This window comes from Haemaphysalis longicornis, unplaced genomic scaffold (assembly GCF_048455015.1).
Source record: "Haemaphysalis longicornis isolate Haplotype H1 unplaced genomic scaffold, Haemaphysalis longicornis Haplotype H1 scaffold_10, whole genome shotgun sequence".
In the NCBI taxonomy this organism is placed as follows: domain Eukaryota; kingdom Metazoa; phylum Arthropoda; class Arachnida; order Ixodida; family Ixodidae; genus Haemaphysalis; species Haemaphysalis longicornis.
In genome coordinates this window covers 15511008-15516520 of record NW_027526204.1, presented here as the reverse complement: position 1 = coordinate 15516520, position 5513 = coordinate 15511008, and the positions used below count along the sequence as shown (strand labels likewise).

General features: G+C 47.8%; 1 non-coding gene across 1 annotated transcript; it reads left to right on the top strand.

Annotated features, from left to right (window-relative positions):
* The first annotated feature begins 263 nt into the window (after positions 1–263).
* On the top strand, positions 264–336 carry Trnat-ggu (transfer RNA threonine (anticodon GGU)). The gene has a single exon. It is a non-coding gene; the product is annotated as a tRNA-Thr (tRNA).
* Positions 337–5513: the final 5177 nt, after the last annotated feature.

Below are 5513 nucleotides of genomic sequence, written 5' to 3'. Positions count from 1 at the left end.
TGGTGAAAAAATGCCCGCCGGGTGGGATCCGAACCCACGACCTCCAGAATACCGGTCTGGTGCGATAACCACTACGCTACCGGCGGGGCTGTTTCCCCAGCACTTTCTCGGGTATTTATGTTAAGGTATTTTTGTTTCCTGCACTTGGGGGTGGTAGCCAGCGCCACTCGGACTACCACCCCCAAGTGCAGGCTATCACCCCCAAGTGCAGGAAACAAAAATACCTTAACATAAATACCCGAGAAAGTGCTGGGGAAACAGCCCCGCCGGTAGCGTAGTGGTTATCGCACCAGACCGGTATTCTGGAGGTCGTGGGTTCGGATCCCACCCGGCGGGCATTTTTTCACCACTTTCTTTTCGACTCAAAAATTTCTTCATGCTTTCCTAGGTTTTCTTGACTGCCAACCCTTATTTTCTATATATATATATATATATATATATATATATATATATATATATAGTCTTGAAGTAGAGTCTTTAGTTATTGCAGGAATATGCACAAAGCAACAGTACACTCTTTGGAGACTTTATTTCCAATGTTTCGACCTGAGACAGGTCTGCATCACGAATGAAAGCTTTGGGAAAAAATCGTACGAACTCAGGGTTGGGGGCGGCACCCCGAAACACAAGCCACATGGGAAACAAACACACAAACGACCACACACCATACGGAGCTTATTCTACTACAGGTAAGTGAAAACGACCCCCAAAAACAAACAAACCAGACAAACAAAAACAGAAAAAAGGTGGGGGGGGGGGGGCTTGGAGGAACGTACTGCATGAACGCGAGTGGTGGCGATGACAGGAAATGCGACAAGTTCATGGGTGGCGAAAGGCCAAAAAACAAGAGGGGAAAACTACAAACCACATGCTGCCACGAGCAGTAAGTTTACATGCGCGCCACCGGTAACAAGGATTAATTACCGACTGTCTTCAACGGCAAGGTCAAGAATGCAAGCGGGGCCCTTTACTGTATTTGGCGCCCAGGCAGCTTCCGCGACTTTGGGGGGTCCTACAAAAGCCAATGGGGGTGCCCAATTGAGGCATCCCCGTCCCCGTCCCCGCCTCCCTCTGTAAACGGCGTCGGGTTGCGCCAGGCCAATGCTCGGCGCATTAACTGTTAGCACTCGGCCTGTCGCCCGCACGCGTGGACCCCTGGGCTTATTCTGCGAAAATATGGCGGAGCACGGCAATATGTAAAAACATGAAACAGGCAGAGAGAGGCGACAGTTGGTGGGTGCCGCGCCTCCGGGGGAGCCAAGAAATCGAAAAGAAAAGAAAAAGAAGGAAAAAAAAATGGAAAAGAGAAGCAAAGCAAAACATGAGCGAAAAGGCAGGAAGTGCGCGCCCACCCCGTGAGCACTAGCATTAGGGATCACAATGTGACTAAAAGACACCCAAAGCAGAGGCCACAACAGACACCAAAATAAAATACTTTTACACGCTCGGTTGAAATTGGAAGCTCTAACCTTCGCTGTCACATTTCCCAAGGATAAAATGGGTATGACATCTGGTGACATAAACAGGCAATGAACACAATCTCGCTATTAATGAGGCGTGTTATGCTTGCTAAGCGCTGAAACAAGAAATGAGATAGAAAAAAATAAAAAATAGCGGGGGCAGGAAGGGAAGTGTTGGTAGGGGGTAGGAAGCGGACGAGGCAATTCTAGTGACCATGGAACATAACGGTAGGTTGTTGGCGTTTCAATGCACAACCTCACACCGGGAGCAACAGGCTGCCTGTGCACCACAGACCATGCCCGATGCACACGAATGGCTTAATGTAGGCATAGCAAAAGGACAACAAAACTACAAGGTCTCGTATGTCCCGGGGTCACAATACCTCAATGGTCATGCAGCGTACGAATTACAGTCATCGTTCCAGGACTCTCATTAAGACCCCCCTTTAAGTATTAAATTTATAGATTAGGTATGACTCACATTGTTCTCGCTCCCTACAGCTAGAAAAACCGCTCTGTAGAAGTGTGACTTTAATGTCATCGAAAGAGTGATTTGGCATCGCTAGGTGTCTGGACAAGGGAAGGCTTGGGAGTGCTTTAGTGTGATAGCGGTGATTGTTAAAACGCATTTGAAAAGGTCCATCAGTCTGTTCTACGTACTGCATATTACATCCGCCACACTCCAATAGGTAAACAAAAGTGGACGAGTCACAATCAAATGAACCACGTACAGAATATCGGAAGTCAATGTATGCTGACTGCCACCCTTACGGTCTGCATGTGTTTACATACCAAACATCTGTTTTTGCCACACCGGCGGCAGCCTTATTGCTGGGTGTGCCTATCTTTGGCGTGGACAAGATAGTCCCTATGCTTTTTGCGCGCCTGTATACTACACGCGGAGGATCACTGAAAATTCTGGAAAGTCACTCGCTCTGCTGGAGAATGTTAAAGTGCTTTTTAAAATTTGATTCACGTTTGGCGGACTACTAGTAAAAGTTACGACTAACTTAGCGCTGGAATTATTCCCATCTTTCACGTGTGCCCCTGTAGCAGTGTGTTACGATTTTAACTTGCAGCCCTAGATATGGCATCGTCAACAAGGGCCGGCGAGTAATGCTATTTGATGAGGACTCCCTGCATTCGGCTGGCGTTCGAACAAAAGTCTTCATCCCTGGAGCAAATTCTTCTGAATCTATGTGCCTGAGAATAAGGGATGGCCGTCCTGTAATGACGTGGGTGGTAGCTGTCGAAGCGCAGGTACTGTTGGCGGTCTGTAGGTTTCCTGTACACACTCGTCTCCAGGGAGCCCGCCCGCACTTGAACCTGAACGTCCAAGAAACTAATTTCGGTGCGAGTACTCATAGGTGATTGAAATAATAGAATGAACTGTGTTGAATCCTTCTATAAAGGCAGTAAGTCGTTGCTCAGTGTCTGTCCAGATGATGAAAATGTCGTCAAGGAATCGATTTTGATTAATTGTAGGGTTTAACGCGCCGACGCAACGCAGGCGATGAGGCGCGCCGTAGTGGAGGGCTCCGGATTAATTTTGGCCACCTGGGGATCTTTAACGTCGTCAAGGAATCGCTTGTACAGTACAGTGCAGGTGAACTGTCTGAAGTAGAGAGGAATTTTGTGTCAATATTGTGCATGAATATGGTGGCATAATTGGGTGCCATATTTGTTCCCATCACAGTGCCACTTGTTCGGAGAAAGTATTCGTTTTCAAACTCAAAACTGTTGAGTTCTAATACGAGACACGTTAATACCTCACTAACCCTCGGGCTACGAGAGTCGGCTTTGCAGTGTTCGTTGTACGACTAAATGAGGGCATTGATGCCATCACTGTACGGAATGTTGGTATAAAGGGAGGTCACGTCCAATGTTATGAGAAATGCACCATCCGGCAGAGCCATGCCCTCGATGTCTTGGAGAAAATGGTTTGTGTCCCGTAAGTATGATGGAAATTGAGGGGTATATCGCAAGTGAGGTAATCTATATAACTTGAAATTGGCTCTGTGATGGCGCCTGTTCCCGATATAATAGGTCGGCCGGGATTTCCAATTTTATGTTATTTTGGAGGTATGTAAAGCGGCCAACCACTGGGTGGGCCGATGTTAGTGCCGTGGCAAGTTTTCTATCAATTTCTCGGGCCCCCACAAGTTGCTTAAGTACGTTATTTACAATTTTTTGGTGTTCTTTGGTAGGGTCCGATAGAAGGGGCTTGTAGAATTTCCACTCATGTAATTGCCGATCCCCTTCTCTGACGTAATTTTCCCGTTCGAGAATAACAATCCCCCCCTCCTTTGTCAGCCGGTTTGATTACAATGTCCTGTCGGTTACTCAATGCAATGAGAGCATCATGTTCGTTTTTTGTGATGTTGTGATGACGGGTTTGGCGAGTTTGGTATGCCTGAAAAACGTCTCTCTGGACGGCACGAATATACAAGTCGAGATTTTCCTCCCTTTGTGCACTGGGCGTCCAGTGGTGCTTGGTGCTGAAAGAAGGTTAAACGTTCTTTTCATCACTTCTATCGAAGAAGTACTCTCGTAAACGCAGAGTATGGGCAAAATTATCTAGATCTTTCGGAAGTGTTAATTCCAAGTACTTCCCGTTGCTCGGGGCAAAATGTGAGACCCCCGGGCAGAACAGATATCTCAGAGGCACCTAATTTATTCTTCGATAAATGAACGATGTTGCCACCCCCGCCGCCCCAATCAACCTCTAGCCGCGGTTCCCCCGGCATGCTGTCAACACCCTCCTCGCAGTCAACTGCATCCCTTATTCCCAGGCACAGAGATTTAGATGAATTTGCTCCAGGGATGAAGACTTTTGTTCGAACGCCAGCCGAATGCGGGGAGTCCTCGTCAAAACAGCATTACCTGCCGGCCCTTGTTGATGCCATATCTAGGGCAGCAAGTTTAAATAATAATAGGAGTTAAAACATGAAGTGGGTGCTGTACAGGTGGGGCACAGCAAATCCAAGAAGACGGGTATGATTTCGCAACGTGCGTTTATAGCGACACAGAAGGATCAGACCACCGAAAACCCAAGTCATCCTAAAAGCTTCTTGGCCTTAAAGGGCTACTGAAGCGCTTTTAAAACCGGTCAAAACTCAACTTTTTACCCTTATTACATCGGTCCGTTTATGCCTATAAAGTTTTTTTCGTCATTTTTAGCTTGGGGACAGCGGTATTCGTCGTTAAAGTTGCCCCTACGCCCCGCCCACTGCTCCCTGCCACATCACCGGAAAAGCGAGAAACTCAGCGTCACCGACCGGAAGTAGCGTCATATTCGGAAAACGGCCAGCGACGTGCGCCGCCGCTTCGCTGTGTTCCAGTTTTCTGGGAGAAGTTCCAAATTAAGCAGGTGTGTAATCTGCACTTCATTAATTATCATGGTCTAGAGTTGCTTCCGCATCGATTTTTAACCGTAATGCTACTGCGCGATTCCCTAAAGCGACTCCTAGATACCTTTCTACGCGAGCGCCCGTAGCTACTACATTGCCTTCACGAGTAGTCACGGGGCCGGCCGTGTCGTCGGGTGCTTTGTGCTTCGTACACAAAGCGACGGGCTCAAACAAATATGAAGGTACCCAAAGTTCCTGATCGATTATTATAAGGGAATTAGAAAATCTGTGGGACCATAGCGCTCTGGGCTTTCCGAACTTCTTGCTCGTTTTCCAGTTTAACGTTGTTGGCTGTGACGACAGCTTAGCTAAATAGCTAGATTTTAAGAAGAAATCAAGCAAGCTGAAAGCATGAAGCGTTTTCTGCGCGCAGAAGCGCTCCGCACACTCGCAGGTCGTGCATGTCCGTACGGCGCACGAAACGGCTCGCACCACACATGCCGCGGCAGCGACCACCCTTCGCTGTCGTCCAGAATCAAGGCCGTCACGAAAATCAAGGTAAACGTGCAAGAGAGGATGATAGTGTGGTGAAAAATTGTGCTGGAGATTGTCATCCAAGGTGATTTCGAAACAGGTGATTGGATTTGTATCGCGATGCGGAGCGTCAAACGGTCGCGGAGGGTCGTTGACGGCAGCAAATGAA